Consider the following 17,944-nt stretch of genomic DNA (forward strand, 5'->3'; position numbering starts at 1 on the left):
CTGAGCCTTCTCTTCTCCAGGCTGAACAGCTTCACTTCTCTCAGCCTCACCTCATACGTCAGATGCTCCAGACCCTTAATGATCTTTGTGGCCCTTTGCTGGACTTGGTCCAGTGTGTCCATATCTCTCTTGTACCAGGAAACCCAGAACTGGACACATCACTCTGGATGTGGTCATATTAAGGCCCAGAAAACTCATGATTTTCCTGTGTCCTTCTGTGGTGTTGGGGTAATTCAAGTCCCCCATGAGGACCAGACTTGTGGAGTTGAGGCTTCTTCCAGTTGTATGAAGAAGTTCCCACCTAATTCCTCCTGATCAAGAGGCCTGGTAGCAGACATGCAGTGAATGTTACCCATGTTGGTCTGCCCACTAATGTTGATCAACGAGCTCTTAGCTGGCTTATTATCCTTCCCTCAGCAAAGCTCCATGCATTCTTGCCACTTTCTCACAGAAAAAACAACTCATCCTCCTTGTTGTCCTGGCCCATCCTTCCTAAAGGGTCTTTATCTATCCATGCCAGCACTACAGTCATGTAAGCTGTCCTTCCATGTCTCCCTCATCCCAGTGAGGCTGTACCCTGCAACCACACTATAATACTTCTGTTTGGTTCCCCATGCTGTAGGCATTACTGTACAGCAGTTAAGAAAGGTACCCAGTGTGAACCTCACGAGGTTCAACAAGGCCAAGTGCAGGGTCCTGCACCTGGGTTGAGGCAGCCCCCAGTATCAATACAGGCTGTGGGATGAAGGGATTGAGAGCAGCCCTGCCAAGAAAGACTCAAGGGTACTGGTGGATGAAAAGCTGAACATGAGCCAGCCATGTGAGTTCGCAGCCCAATAGGCCAGCCAGATCCTGGGCTGCATCCAAAGAAACGTGGCCAGCAGGTCGAGAGAGGGAATTCTGCCCCTCTACTCTGCTCTGGTGAGAACCCACCTGGAGTCCTGTGTCCAGCTCTAGAGCCCTCAGTACAGGAAAGATATGTAGCTGCTGGAGACGGTCCAGAGGAGGGCCACAAAAATTATCAGAGAGATGGAACATCTCTCCTGTCAGGATAGGCTGAGAGAGTTGGGGTTGTTCAGCTTGAAGAAGAGAAAGCTCCAGGGAGACCTTACTGCAGCCTTCCAGTACTTAAAGGAGACTTGTAAGAAAGATGGGGACGGACTTTTTAGCAGGGCCTGTAGCAATAGGACAAGGGGTAATGGCTTTAAACTAAAAGGGAATAGATTCAGACTAGATAGACGGAAGAAATTTTTCACCATGAGGGTGGTGAAACACTGGCACAGGTTGCCCAGAGAGGTGGTAGTAAACCCATCCCTGGCAAAACTGAAGGTCGGGTTGGACGGGGCTCTGATCAACCTGTTCTAGTTGAAGATGTCCCTGCTCACTGCAGGGTGGTTGGACCAGATGACTTTTAAAGGTCCCTTCCAACCCAAAGTTTCTATGATTCTATGATTTCCCTGAAGAGATATGAGTTTTCCCAGTAATGCTGGCCTCTTGGCACTTCCTTATTTATTTGAACATTCTTGAAGTAAGCCCACCCTGCCCTGTTCTGTTGTTATGAGGTCTCCTGTCCACATCAGACTACATTTCCTGGCCCACTGGGTCTACCATTCCCTCTGCATTGTAGGTCATTATCTCCTTCCCATATTGTTCCTAGTCTAAAGGTCTCTGCAGCATGTTGGCCAGGCTGTTGGCAAAGATGTTTTTGCCCGACTTGATCAGATAGATCCAGTCTTTTCCTAGAAGACCTTGATCCTCAGAAAGCATCTAATTGTCATAATAGTCAAATCACTGTTGACACCAGCTGAGCCTATCAGTTGTTGACCTGCAAGATACATCCACTCCTCTTCAAGTACTATCCCCTTACTAGCAGGATCAAGAAGAAAATCACCTGGCCTGTGTGCCCTTTACCCCTGGCTCCACAGCCATGTAGCCACACTTGGTATGATCCAGGCTGTCCCTAGCCATTATTATTGGTACCCACATGGAAGAGTAGCAGAGGCAAAAATAGTACAAGGGGTGGACAAGCATTGGTGGTGTCTCTGCATTGTCCAATACCCAGGCCCTGTCAAGCAGATCTGTCTGACATCCATCCTCCACAGCAGGCAGTTGCCCTCTGCTGCCACTCTGCATGTCCTTTTGGTGCTGCTGTGGGCCTCGGTCTCAGTTGACTTTGATTCTTCATTGGACACCTTTTCCAGCTCCCAAGTCCTTGCCTGCTACCAGGGCATTGAACCTATTCGACAGATACAGAACTGCAGGTTGAACAGGAGCTGTCTTCCTGGTGCCAGAAGTCATGAGCTTCCTACCTTTACTCTCGTTTCCCAACCCAACAGGCACAGACCTTGCTTGCCCCTGCTTCGGTACAGTTGTGAATCTCAAGCTCTTGTACCCTCAGTATCTCAGAAAAGCTCGGATCACTCTCCTTTTTGTCATCTCTGATATCATACAGCCTCCTGACCTCTGCCCTGAAGTCCTTTCCGGTGACACAGAGGGTTCCCCGGTATACACCCCCTGTGGACAAGTAAATCCTCTGCTTCAGCAAGAGGCACCAAACACCGCACAACGCAGACCTGCATCCTCTCTCAGGAGCTTGCTCTGCCTCGAGGCTCAGCTGTGCCAGGGGTAGTTGCTGCTGGGCTGGTGACAGGAGCCAGGCCTGTGGTGTGTCAGCACTGCTGCAGAGCCTGTGTGTGTTGTGCTCAGCAGAGCTTCTGGCCCTACTTCTGTGTGCTCTTGTCCTCAGGCCACCGCCTCCACTAGCTGGGCTTTCTACCAGGCACCCCCTAGGCACCAGCTGAAGTGCTCTTTTGGCCTTCCCTAATCATTGGAACAAAGCCCGTTGACCAGGAATAGCTGACAAAGTTTATAATCATATTGTCTGTCTCACCGAACATGCCTCAGGAGGAGGAGGAAGGAAGGAAGGAGCTGCATTCTTCTACTCAGCCCAGGAAAGGGTGAATGCTCCCATCTCTAATACTGTGTGCAAAAAGAGGAAGAATTATTGTTTCCTCCAGGCGTACTTGAGGATGTACTCTTCTACTCATGCGTATGTTTTCCTTCACTCCCAAGTTTCCAACAGAAGTGACTCATAAGTATAACTTCAGAGGAAGTTTCAAGGACGCAAACTTCAAGTCCAAGTGTGTCACTGAAACTCTGGACAAGATGCTGATGTCTGAGTGCTAACTATGGCCTGGTTTAGATCCAATTCGGAGGTACTTATTTTCTCCCAAAATATCCCACTGGGTCTTTCAAAAGTGTCAAGAGCAATGTATCTAACCCTGTAGTTGTACTGTTGAATACTACAAACTGCTTCACTAGATAGGAGTGTGACAATTTGCAAAGATTTTGTCTGATATGAATAAACCACACCAGTTAACTTCAGCTGGATTATTGCTTTTCAGAAAGTTTTTTCTACAAACTAACTAGATAGTTAAATGAATAAGTGGGCTTTTTTTCTTAAGCTTATAACTAAATTAATATTATTAATAACATTATTAAAGTTAAGTGTGAAAAAATCAACATTGTTGATAAAATATCAGGCATTTATTTTACAGACTGTTAACAGAAAGAGACAAGGATGAAATAAAAATATAATACAGTAAAAAAAAAGGTCATAAGAATTAAGAATAGTGATGGTCTTCAGTTTAAGCTGTTTGTCTTCTCTGCTTTGGTCAGTTCGTTATAGAGGCCTGTATCTTTTGTATGGTAATGGCCTACTTCTGAGAACTAGACACATGAATGAATCACATATTTAAAGATATGACTCACATGTATTTTAAATAATATGAAAAGAAAATATATGTAATTGTATTAAAACTAAATATTGTTAGAAGTTATGTAACGCCATCAAAATATTAATTTATAGCTAACATCTTTTCTACATCTACTTGTGCTAGACGTTACAATTCTACTGGTTAGAATTATCCCTAGAAAGAGTAAAAAGGTGGAGGAGCTCAGTCTGACTTGTACGTTTGCTATTCATGAGAAGAACACTGGAATTACATCTTGTTTCATAAAGTATGTATTAGATGTTTGATGTAAAACATTTCAATGTATTGTAACATATGTAAGATCATATATTAGACTATTACTGAATTCTTTTTACGTGTCTATGTATTTTAAAAAATCATTGGAACAAATTATTCAAAATAGGAATACAAGGTTGACCAAACGCAGTAGGGCTTCTGTTTTGGCATGTAATGCCAACATGTAAAAAAATTCAAGCTGTTGTCCTTTGTCACTGTGGGACAACCTATTTGACAATTTAAGTATGTGTAATGTCTGGTCAAAGGGTTAGTACAGGAGGTACCTGTCCATTTCGGTCACCATCTGAAAGGTTTCAGTTGTCAAAGGAAACTAATTAAACACATACCTATTTCAGATCAAGTAGCCAGCTCTTCCTAGACTTAAAAGGATGCAGAAAACTGAGTAGCCTTAAGGTAATAAAAAAAGTAACAGAACTATCAAAAAGATAAATCTGTGTTGCTTAGAGATATTTTTTGTTTGAGGAAAAAATAATAAAAAAAAAGCCTTGCTCATTGGCAAGTTCAGGAACTGATTGAATTTGTGCTTCATTATGCAAATTCCTTACTTAACAGTAAAACAGAAACAGAAAAGTCAAAGGAACTTAAGATTTTAATCATGAAAAGTTAGATAAACAATTATGGTTATCAGACCAACATTAACACTGCCACATTGAGTTATATAATATTTTGTGTTACAGATTTTATAATATAGTTTATGATATTCCTTTTATATAATCCACTGAAGTTATTAATGAATTCTAACAATAGTCCTCTATTACATAACTGGGAAAGATGGAGAAATTATATGTTTTTGCCAAACGTAACAATATCTGTATTTAAAATTAACAGGGCCAGGATAAGAATTCATTTATTATTTAGTATTTGATGGAGTTCATATGCTCATTTTAGACACCACCATAGAGTTTCTGTTTATTGGGTAGCAGAAAGCTGCCAGAATATTTTTTGAAGAATACCTTGGTTTTCATTTTGTTGTTATAAAATGTAGGTACAAATACATCTGAAGAATTACAGAATTATAATTGTTTGATAATATCTTAATAAGGAAGCTTTCTCAGATCCAAGACAGACAGGAGAGGCAAAGTTACACTGGAGTGGGAAATTGCCTGGTAGTTAAAGCCTTCATCTGAGAAAGCAGAGGCACAGGCTTGGATTCTGGCTTTGGTTAGTGAATGCAGACTATGCTTGTAAGGACAGATACAATCTTTTTCCTGCTAGCCTTCTCCCTCAAGAAATAAATTAGAAAGAGCCTAATCCCCGGCCAGAGAGACAAGACCCTACATATTGCATGCCAATTCTCTCCAGCCACTGGATTATAACTATTTTGGGTAAGATCCATTATTTTTGGATTTTCTTGTCTATTTTTTCCTAATGAAAGAAGAAAAGAGACCACAATCTCATCCCAGTAAATTATTTAACCTAGGTCAGTAGAGAATATTTCACAACTGTTCCTATGTCTGCGTAAGGCAATTAAATTAACATCACTGTGGAAAGTCTGAGTCTAATTGTGAGAAATGGCACACCAGCGTTTGAGCTCCCTGACTTTTGGGCACTTCATTTATAACAATTAATTTTTTATTAATTGATTAGGATTCACTACTAATGGGCAACATAGACATGTTATCAGGGGAGGTACTGCTTTGTTGTAGGGCATGGCTGCAGGGGGTCCAACAGCAAAGTCTGGAGAGGCTCCTGCCCTGCCCCTTAGTGCGGAGTAGAGGAGCTCTCTGGCTGAGCATGCCGGAGGGCATAGCCTGAAATGGATGAAGAGCAGAAGTAAAGCTAAAATCACTCCCTGCAGAGCCAGGGAAAAATGAACTAATTATCTCTGTGGAGAGACCTGCTAGGGAGTCAGCTGGATAGTGCACCAACAAAGCTGGGAGGAGGACTCAGGGCTGAGATTACTTGAGCCTGGTTGGGGAAGAATAATCTGAGGACAAGGATTACAAAACTGCAACACATTTTAGGCAGAGATCCAGGTTAGGATAGTACCTAGAAGAAAGATCTGGTGAGCACTGAAAGAGGTAAACGTAATGAAGTGTCCTGGAAGGTGAATATAGGAATACCATTCTTGATTCCCGTGAACTTTTATTGTATGTATTAAAGAGTAAATACTACAGAGAAGGCTGAAAGGTTTGAGAAATATTGCTCAAGGCAAAAAATACTGCAGCAGGTGGGAAAGGTGATTCAGGGAGGTTGGAATTGGTTCCAAGACTGTCCTGTGAGAGGGAGCTAGGAAAATCAGTCAAAAGGTGGGAGACACATGTTCTTGTCATTAGGGAAAAATAAAAAAGAGAAAAAAAGTTTAGGACTATTTTCTTTCTTTTTTTTCCCAAGGCTGGGTTTTTAACTTTTGACAAGCAACAAACTTAGAACATTTTCACAGTTTGAAAAGGGGCTAATTTTCATCCAGTGTAAGATTAAATTAAAAAGAAAATCTGGTATTTATTGCTAGAGAAAAGATCAGAAATGAAGACTTCAGTGAAGTTATACATCTTTGGTATAAAAATATCTTTCAAAAGATATAGCATTAGAAAAATTGCTGACTAACAGGAAGTATGGTGGTTGTCTGAGTGAAGGTAGCTCAGGTATTTACTCTCAGGGCACAACTAGTAGCTGACCAGTACCCATTTCATCCCTGTGTGCTGTTAACCTGGTATGCAGCACCAAAAGAGAGCTCTCCCGTATCACAATTTCTCCAAATGTTTTCCACAAACTGCTTGTCTACCTTAAGATATAAAAGTGCACATTAAATGGTTGCAAGCAGAGTGAACAAATTGTTTATTTTCTGTCACTTTTTACTCACATTGGCAGGAGTCTTTTTTAAGACTGAGTTTTATAAGAGGGGAGGATTTGTTTACTCAGCAATGTTCTTGAAAATCTATGACATCCTTTATTTTTTCAAGTGAAAAATAACTAGCACTTCTTTTTCCTTCCTTGAGTTTTCACTTAAAGTTGGTTGAGAGTGAAACAGATTATGAAGGGAGGATTGATGGAAAGTTGTTCAGGATCTCCAGTCAGAATAATCCTGTATGTTTTCTTTTAGAGTGTTTGTATTACAAAAAAAAATTTCCTTTGAAAACATGTTTTCCTGTTACTCATGTTATTTGTCTTTAATATTATTCATGTTCCAGTTATGTTTTAAGTATTATTTGGTTCCATTATGTTATGTAAGTTGCATATGAAAATTAGTAGAAATACTTTGGATTATTGCACACGAACATCTGGGAAGTCATTGAAAATTTTTCATGCATTGTTAAATAAAACCTAGTAGTTAGAAAATAACCTTTCTTTTTTTTTTCATTATCAGAATATTAGTATCATGACATTAAGCAAGAATAAGATATTACCTGGAATACTATTTACAGATCTGGTTATTCATTTTGATAAAATAGTTAAACATAACTAAATTCAGAAGAGGTTACTAGGACGTATAGAGCACATGTTACAAGAGTACCTGAAAAAATATTACTTCCTTAGCTTAGTAAAAGAAAGCTTGAAGAAGAACATGATTGCATTCCACAAATATTAAGTAGTTTACACCTATCCTAAAGCCGGTTCTGAAAAGTGAATTTGTTGTATTTATGAAGGGATTACATTATGTGCATGTCTATGAAAGTAGGAAAAGGGTCCAAACTTCTTGTCTGTTCCTTACTTTGTGTCAATTGAATTCACCTCAGCAGCAGCTATGCATTTACCTTTTCTATTCTGTTCTGCACCTTACCATTCCTTTCTGCCAGGCAGGAACTATTCTTATTATAGCCTTCTCACACTTTGTGTACCAACTCTCCTACAACTTGAAATTAACAAATATTCCTATTATTTACTTTATTTACGTTGAATTTCCTTCAACAGATCTTCCTTTTTACAGTTCCATAGCAGCTGAACAAAGCCTTCTGTGATTCCAGTATTGTGCCTTTTCCGAAGTATGAACTACAAGCATTTAAGTGGTGGTAAGTATATAAAGTACAGCTGAATCACCCTTCAACTCTATGATAGGAACAAACTGAATGTACTCAGAGGGGAATGTAATGCTCAGAAGTAATGGCCATGACTGGCCAAAGTATTTACAGTGACATTTATTTTCTTCCCTGTTTGAACATACACATTCTGTATCATGTTCACACATTCACAGGATCTCTCCTATGGAGAATTAATGACAGAATGACCTTTCTTTATGCATAGGTAATTTTTTCTTTCTGGATTCTGTGTGGTTATTGCCCATTTTGTTCTACAGACAGGACTTCTAAATAATAATTCTTTTAAAATGGTGGGGGTTTCTGATCACTTCTATTACTCCCTCTCTCACTTAGCACAGAGCAAGCCTGCTGCACTGGGCTCTCCAAAGGCCTAACTTGAATCAATAGATAAGGTTTATCTGCTAACATATCTACTCAGTGCTACTCTAGATACCGGTTTCTGTATATTAACTACAACAATATACTTGGACAAATATGTTTGGTGTGAAAATTTGAGATCGAGAGAACTGTATTTAGCTCTTCTTTCTAAATCTCAACAGAGCTGAGGTTGCAGCTAAGTTGGGAGGGCAAAGATATGTATATACATATATACAAGTTCACATTAAGTGTCTCTTGTAACATAAAATGCACTGAATTTCTGAATGGCTCCTGGACCCTGGCTTAGCAGTTTCCAAAACACATTGATTTAGATGAACTGCCAATATCACAAGGATTACACCCGTCTGGAGCTCAGTGCCAAAGCTCTCATTCATGTCAATAAGATCCAGGGGCAAGCACAATGTTTTAGAATAGGTATCTTTTATTTACAATGTTATTTGTTTCTGCTACTGGATTTACTCAAGGCCTGTAATCTATGTACAGGTTTTTTTGTTCTCATTTAAGGCCACTGACATGGTGGTTAGTCTTCTTTTCACAGAACCACAGAATCACAGAATCACTAGGTTGGAAAGGACCTTCAAGATCATCAAGTCCAACCATTAATCCAGTGCCACCATGTCCCCTAAATCATGTCCTGAAGTGCCACATCCACATATTTTTTGAACACTTCCAGTGATGGTGACTCCACCACCTCCCTGGGCAGCCTGTTCCAATGCCTGACCACCCTCTCAGTGAAGAAATTTTTCCTAATATCCAATCTAAACCTCCCCTGGCGCAATTTGAGGCCATTTCCTCTCGTCCTATCGCTAGTTACCTGGGAGAAGAGACCAACCTCCACCTCACCACAACCCCCTTTCAGGTAGTTGTAGAGAGCGATAAGGTCTCCCCTCAGCCTCCTCTTCTCCAGACTAAACAACCCCAGTTCCCTCAGCTGCTCCTCATAAGACTTGTGCTCCAGATCCCTCACCAGCTTCGTTGCCCTTCTCTGGACACGCTCCAGCACCTCAACATCCTTCTTGTAGTGAGGGGCCCAAAATTGAACACAGGATTCAAGGTGCGGCCTCACCAGTGCCGAGTACAGGGGCACAATCACTTCCCTACTCCTGCTGGCCACACTATTCCTGATACAGGCCAGGATGCTGTTGGCCTTCTTGGCCACCTGGGCACACTGCTGGCTCATGTTCAGCCGGCTGTCAACCAGCACCCCCAGGGCCTTTTCCACCTGGCAGCTCTCCAGACACTCCTCCCCAAGCCTGTAGCGTTGCATGGGATCGTTGTGACCGAAGTGCAGGACCCGGCACTTGGCCTTAGTAAACCCCCTACAGCTGACCTCTGCCCATCAATCCAGCCTGTCCAGATCCCTCTGCAGAGCCTTCCTGCCCTCCAACAGATCAACACTCCCACCCAACTTGGTGTCATCTGCAAACATACTGAGGGAGAACTCGATCCCCTCATCCAGATAGTCGATAAAGATATTGAAGAAGACTGGCCCCAGAACCGAGCCCTGGGGAACATCACTTGTGACCGGCTGCCAGCTGGATTTAACGTCATTCACCACAACTCTCTTGCCTCAGCCATCCAGCCAGTTCCTCACCCAGCGAAGAGTGCACCTGTCTAAGCCACGAGCTGCCAGTTTCTCCAGGAAAATGCTGTAGGAGACCCTGTCAAAGGCTTTATTAAAGTGCAGGTAGACAACAACCACAGCCTTTCCCTCATCCACTAGATGGGTCACCTGGTCATAGAAGGAGATCAGGTTGGTCAAGCAGGACTTGCCTTTCATGAACCTATGCTGGCTGGGCCTGATCCCTTGGTTGTCCTTCATATGCCCTGTGAGCGCCCTCCAGATGAACCGCTCCATAATCTTCCCCAGTACCAAGGTCATCTCTGACCCAAATTCACAGACTATAGTCACTATTCATGAGTGATTCTAGCAGCTTTTTAATGGGAAAAAAGAAGTAACTTTTTTGGTGTGGTATGATAAAAAAGGCCATCCTTGAGCTTAAAAAAAAGGCTCTATTTCAACAATATCAACTAGAAACTTGTTTGGATTTACAAGTTCCAAATGCAAAAACCAGAACACAATTTAAGCCTTAAATTTAAGTCACATGGTGTAAGAATAATAATCCAAATCTAGAAATGTCTTCTTGAGAGTCCTAGTTATAGTCACTTCAGGACAACTATAGCCACATAGACATTGGCATCTACTGTCATTATTCATTCTCCAGTTGTCCTTTTGGTAGGTTATTAATGTGTTGTTTCTGTGTCATATCTGCCACCTGCAGAGGTTTGGGATACCCTGTGGCTTTTGAGATGGCAATCAACATCTGTAGACATGGCAACTATATCCAGCCTTGTAGTGTCTAACTGCACCTTCTCTTCTGATTCCATAATGCTTGTGGTATTGGCAGCCCAGCTAGAAAGAAGGAAATAGGTGATGCTTTGTATCCTGAAACTGGAAAGGTAGACAAATGCCAGTGAGCACTCTACCTACTTATCTGTTATAAAAATCCTTTTTTTTCCCCTTTCTTTTTCTGAAGTACCCATGCTATATACCATGCTGAACACATATGAAACTTTCTATTTGCATCCATTGTGTGCAGAGTTAGCCTCCTCTTCTGGGATATCTAGGGACATAGAATGTGAGCTAGTAAGAGAGTGAGATTAATCTGCTGTTTCACAGTAGATCCTAATTTTTCTGTATTGATAACAGAGAATAATCTAGACAAATAAGTTTGATGTGTAAGTCCGTAGTATAGATGTCTGTATTTAGTCCTTCTTTTTAAATAACAGGAGACTTCAGGGTAAAACTCGGTGCTTCGGTAGGCAGCAGGGAGTTCTGCTGCATGGGGACAGCACTTGACTTAGAATTTGATACTCGTAGTAAGGAAGTTGCTGGTAATTTAGACATCTCCAGCATGAGGGTGTCATTGAAAGGATCTTTCTATATCCCCTTCCTGAACCCAGAAATTAATTTTTACCTAAATCTCATTTTCAATGTGAAAGTATATACTCTTGTACTTGTTGAAATTCTTATCCTACTTCATCTTAAAATCATAATAAATTCCCTGCATACTGGAAATCATACCTGTGGTCTTGTCATGCACTGCTGTAAATTAGAGTTTAAATTGTACTGACACGGATAGACATACTGTCATTTAAACCAGTTATAAGTCAGTGTAGCTGTACTTAAGTTGACTGAATCTTTGCTGATTTTCATGAGCAAAAGATCTATCATGCTGAATTTATTTAAAGTTTAGTGAGTTGTATTGAATTGGTAACTGTAACATGGTAATTGCTTTGATTTGTGTGATATGTAGAAGATTTTATTATACTTAGCGCCAATTAAAATGCAGTGTAATCCTAGATTTTTCTTGCAAATGCACAAGATATGCTGAATTTTTGTTTGTTTGCTTTTTTAAGAAAACAAAGTATTTATCACTGGTTCTGGAATGTAAGCTAGCTGTTATTGTTTTATATCTGCTGAAGAAAATCAAGGTTTCATTTCATACATTAAGCAGGGTGAATCAGATTGCATATGACACCTTTCCTGTGTGACAAATGGGTTTGTAAAGTATTACTTGCACAGCATAATGGTAATTTGTCTACTCAGTGGCTGTAACAAACGCATTACATTTTTGTTTAACGGTTATAATTCATCATTTCAATACATGAAATACATGCAAATACTTTATTCTCAACAGAGGATAAATAGGACGTCAACACTAAAGTTACATTTGTTTCCCAAAAGCAATGATACTAATTCATTCTTCTGTCACCCCATAAGTAGGAGCCAGGCTGTGATTGTGGGACTGCCTTTTTAAGAACAGTCAAAAATTATACTGAAGAAAGAACCGTGTTGCATGAATGTTCCATGCTTATTTGAGCAGGTGTAACACTATGTGGAGATGTCATAGGACACATTTATTTTTAAGTCTATTTGAGACAGAAATTGTGATTGCTTTATTTGTTGATATGGGCTTAGACAATATCAAATCTCTAAGTACATCTAAATGATCAAATCTCTTTTTCCTTGCACAACTCCTTAGCAAGTTTTTCTTTCCCATGTCAGCTTAAAAGAAAAATCCCTAACTTCAGTAGATCTTTTAAAATACAATAGCATAACCAGAGAGAAAAATATTCTCATATTGCATGAAATATTTGCAATAGAAAGTCTCAGTCGCGATATTTACAATAAACAGAGATATACGCACCCATTGTGGCTTTTCTGTGATGGGCATGTAATAAATTATTTCAATCTAATCTATTATATAAAACAAATGCATGATAATAATTATTAATCTCATTTAATGTTACTCTGAGATGATCTCAGCTGGGTTTTAAGATCTCAACAGGTTTAGCACAGTAACTAACTGAATGAGTAATTAAAAGTTGCAGAATTCTGAAGAGGATTTGTTCTAGATTAGAAAATAAGAAGTAGGTTTAGTATTTCTTCAGATGCAGTTTATGTCTTTAATCTTAAAGGAAAAACGTTAGTTTTTCCTCATGTGTTTGATGAAGAGGAGAGGAGAGGCGAGGCGAGGCGAGGCGAGGCGAGGCGAGGCGAGGCGAGGCGAGGCGAGGCGAGGCGAGAAGAGAAGAGAAGAGAAGAGAAGAGAAGAGAAGAGAAGAGAAGAGAAGAGAAGAGAAGAGAAGAGAAGAGAAGAGAAGAGAAGAGAAGAGAGAAGAGAGAAGAGAGAAGAGAAGAGAAGAGAAGAGAAGAGAAGAGAAGAGAAGAGAAGAGAAGAGAAGAGAAGAGAAGAGAAGAGAAGAGAAGAGAAGAGAAGAGAAGAGAAGAGAAGAGAAGAGAAGAGAAGAGAAGAGAAGAGAAGAGAAGAGAAGAGAAAAGAGAAGAGAAGAGAAAAGAGAAGAGAAGAAAATATTTCAGTTGGAAGGGACCTACAATGACCATCTAGTCCAACTTCCTGACCAATTCAGGGCTGACCAAAAGTTAGAGCATGTTGTTAAGGGCATTGTCCCTTATGCTTCTTAATCACTGGCAGGGGTGGGACATCAACTACCTCTTTGGGAAGCTTCTTCCAGTGTTTCACCACCCTCTTGGTAAAGAAATACTTCTTAATGTCAAGTCTGAAGCTCCCCTGGAGGAGCTTTGAACCATTCCCATGCATCCTGTCACTGGATACCAGGGAGAAGAGCTCAGCACCTACCTCTCCACTTGCCATCCTCAGGAAGCTGTAGAGAGCAATGAGGTCACCCTTCAGCCTCTTTCTTCAAACTAGACAACCCCAAAGTCCTTAGCCTCTCCTCATAAGACATTCCTTTCAGCCCTTTCACCAGCCTTGTTTCCCTCCTCTGGATGCATTCAAGGACCTCACCTCAAGGTGAGGCTGCACCAGCACTGAATACAGTGGAATAATCACCTCTTTTGACCATCTGGTTATGCTGTGTTTAATGCACCTCAGAATGTGGTTTGCCCTCTTGGATTCCAGGGCACACTGCTGATTTATATTGAGCCTGCTGTTCACCAGCACCCCCAGATACCTTTCCACAGGGCTACTCTCCAGCCACTCCTCTCCCAGGTTATACTTGTGCCAGGTGTACTCCGTCCCAGGTGCAGAAACCAGCATTTGGACTTGTTAAATTTCATCCCATTGATGGTTGCCCAATGCTCTGATCTATCTAGATCCTTCTGGAACATTCTTGTCCCTAACAGAGTCAATAGCACCTCCCGGTTTGGTATCATCAACAGACTTGCTAAGGGTGCATTCAACTCCTGCATTCAGATCATTGATAAAGATATTGAACAGACTGGCCCTAGAATTGAGCCCTGAGAAACACTACTGGTCACCGGTCACCAGCCAAATGTGCTCCCATTCACTACAACACTTTAAGCCCAGCCCTTCAGCCAGTTCTTTACCCAGGGCACTGTGAACCCACTCATCTCACAGTTGGACAACTTGTCCAGAAGGATGCTGTGAGGGGTAGTATCAAAAGCTTTACTAAAATCCGGAAAAACTACATCTACCACCTTCCCTTCATCCACTAGGTGGTTGACTTTATCACAGAAGGATATCAAATTAGTTAAGCAGGACTTTCCGTTTCTGAACGCATGTTAACTGTGCCTGATGACTGCCTTACTCTTTAAATGCCTTTCAGTAGTACTCAGTATAATCTTCATAGTACTTCTCCTTTAGTACTTTGGGATGAATCACATGAGGACCCATAGACTTATGAACATTCAGTTGATACAGCTGGTCCCTTACAATTTCAGTGTCCTCAGTCATGGTCCTCAAGCTCAGAGGGCTGGGCAGCCCAAAGTCTATCAGTATTGTTAAAGACTGAGGCAAAAAAAAACATTGAATGCCTCCACCTTTCCTATTTGTCAGGTGGCCTTCATCAAGCATTGGTCCAATGTTTTCCTTAGACCTGTTCTTGCTATTAACTTACTTTAAAAAGTCTTTCTTGTTGCCTGACACAACACTGGCCAGTTTTAACTCTAGTTCAGATTTGGTCTTTGTCCTGGTTTTGGCTGGGATGGAGTTGTTGTTTTCTTCCCAATAGATGGTATAGTGCTGTGCTTTGGAGCTGGTAGGAGAATAATGTTAATAACACCCTGAAGTTTTAGTAGTGACTAAGTAGTTGTAGTGCTTATAGTAAGTCAAGGACTTTTCAGATTCTCATGCTCTGCCAGTGGGGAGGTGCACAGGAAGCTGGGAGGGGACACAGCCGTGACAGCTGACCCAGAGTGGTCAGAGAGATATTCCCTACCGTATAACATCATGCTCAGTATATAAACTGGAGTTGGCTGGGGGTGGGAATCGCTGCTGGGGGATGGGCTGTCGATCACCAGGTGGTGAGCAATTGCTGTGTTGAGTATCACTTGTTCTTGTACATTCTTTTGTCAGTATTATTATTATTATTATTGTTATTGTTATTGTTATTGTTATTGTTATTATTGTTATCATTGTTGTTTCCGTCTCTCTTGCTGTCCTATTAAATTGTTTTTACCTCAACCCATGAGTTTTTCCCAATTCTCTCCCCCATCCCACTGGGGGAGGGTGGATTGAGCGAGCCGCTCTGTGGTGCTTAGGGGTAAAACCACGACATCCTTACCTGTTTTCTTCCTGCATATGCAAATTACATCTCTGTAATCTTCCTGTGAAGCCTGACCTTGCTTCCAGAGATCACACAATTACTTTTTCCATCTGACTTCCATGAGGAGTACCCTGTGCAGCCAAATTTGTCTTCTGACTAGCTTTCAACATCATGGGATTGCCTGCTCCTTTGCTTTTAACAGGCGGTTCTTAAAAACTAACTCATCAACTCCTAAGCCCTCGAATGCAGATTCCCAGAGTACATTTCGAAGTAGCTCCGTGAGTAGCTTAAACTTTGCTCTCTTGAAACTCTAGGCAACAACTCTGCAGAACTCTTTTTACATTGCAGCAAAAATTTTAAACTCAACCACTTCATGATCACTGTGGTCAAGACAGTGACCTATCATCAGATCACAGAATCACAGATCACAGATCTCTGATGAGTCCTTCTCACTGACAGATAGCAAATCTAGGAGGGCATCTTTCCTAGTTCACTCACTGAGCACTTGTGACAAGAAATTATCTTCAACAAACCTCATGAATTTCACAGACCCGTTCTTCACAGTGGTATGGTATCTCCCATAAGGACAAGTGTTAACAATACAGAGGGACCTGGACAAGTTCGAGGAATGGGCCCATGTGAACTTCATGAGGTTCAACAAGGCCAAGTGCAAGGTCCTACCCTGGGTCACGGCAACCCCCAGTATCAATAGAGGCTGGGGGATGAAGGGGTTGAGAGCAGCCCTTCCAAGAAGGAGGTGGGGGTACTGGTGGATGAAAGCTGGACATGAGCCAGCCATGTGCACTTGCAGCCCAGAAAGCCAACCGTACACTGAGTTTCATAAAAACAAGAGTGACCAGCAGGTCAAGGGAGGTGATTCTGGCCCTCTACCCCACTCTGGTGAGACCCCACCCAGAGTACTGCATCCAGCTCTGGAGTCCGCAGCACAGGAAAGACATGGACCTGTTAGAGTGTGTCCAGAGGAGGGCCACAAAAATGATCACAGGGGTGGAGCATCTCTCCTCTGAAGGAAGGCTGAGAGAGTTGGGGTTATTCAGCCTGGAGAAGAGAAGGCTCTGGGGAGACCTTATTGCAGCCTTCCAGTACTTAAAGGGGGCTTATAAGAAAGATGGGGACAGACTTTTTAGCAGGACCTGTAGCAACAGGACAAGGGGTAATGATTTTAAACTAAAAGAGAGAAGATTCAGACTAGAAATAAGGAAGAAATTTTTCACCATGTCGGTGGTGAAACACTGGAAGAGGTTTCCCAGGGATGTGGTAGGTACCCCATCCATGGCAACATTCAAGGTCAAGTTGGATGAGGCTCTGAGCACCCTGATCTACTTGGAGATGTCCCTGGTCACTGCAGGGAAGTTGGACTAGGTTACCTTTAAAGTTCCCTTCCAACCCAAACTATTCCATGATTCTATGATTTCTCCTAATCGCCTATAGAGTAACTCATAGGTGCTATCATCCTGACCAGGTGATTGGTATTAGACAACCACTACAACATCTGGCCTGTTTTCTGTCACCCTAATCCTCCTCCAGAGACTCTCAACCACATCATCCTTTACTGTAAGAGATGTACAGTCAAACATCTCCCTTACAGACAGTGTAACTCTTCTACCTTGCCTGACCTGCCAATTGTGTAACAATAATCAACTCCATGAAAGTTCTCCACTATGTAAAAAATGAATAAAATTACTTTTTTTTTCTCCTTTCATGTTGGGAAGATTATTTTGTAAGTCTAAATTTATTACCTCTCCAGAGGTGGATTTTTATAATAGTAAGATTTGTTTTATTTGTAAAGAAAAGGAAGGTTTTCAAAAGGAGTAAGTTTTATAGCCTGATTTTCCCCTCCCCTTATGCTGGCCCTTAAAATTTTGACTCCTTGTTCCCATAAAGCAAACAGAAGAACCTTATTAGCTGCTTATGAGCTGTTTAGTAAAGTTATTTATAGATATTTATAAAAATAGTATGTAAAATGATTTGATTCTGAAGATAAATATGAGTCTAGTTTCATGAGCAGGAAGGTCATGATTCAGTCTTACAATAAATTTTGTTTAGAGTTTCCAGTACTGTATCAAAAGTATCATACCAGCATGATACAAAATGCTGATCTGATATAAATGCACTCTGCCAGTTCAAATCCTTTCAGAAATTTATAGTAGGTTATCATTTTACTGTCAGGCTTTATGCAAGACAAATATTGTTTGTTCATGGTTTTTTGACTTTATTCTATATCAGGTATTGTCTGTTCTCCAACCGTTGACATAAAGATAACAAAAATTTTGTATTGTTTAGGCTCTGCCTATTTCAACAGAAACACAGCGTGGATGAAAGGTGTTTATACGATGCATGCTGTTTGATGTTGTGGTTCAACACATGTATGATTAAGAGCCATGAAACTAATTTGAGACAACCCCTTCTCTGTGAAATCAATAAAACTAGCCCCAGTCTGTTATGTTACATTAGCATGTTTCTGCA

The sequence above is a fragment of the Phaethon aethereus genome, assembly GCF_964289735.1.
Source record: "Phaethon aethereus genome assembly, chromosome: 1".
NCBI classification, from domain to species: domain Eukaryota; kingdom Metazoa; phylum Chordata; class Aves; order Phaethontiformes; family Phaethontidae; genus Phaethon; species Phaethon aethereus.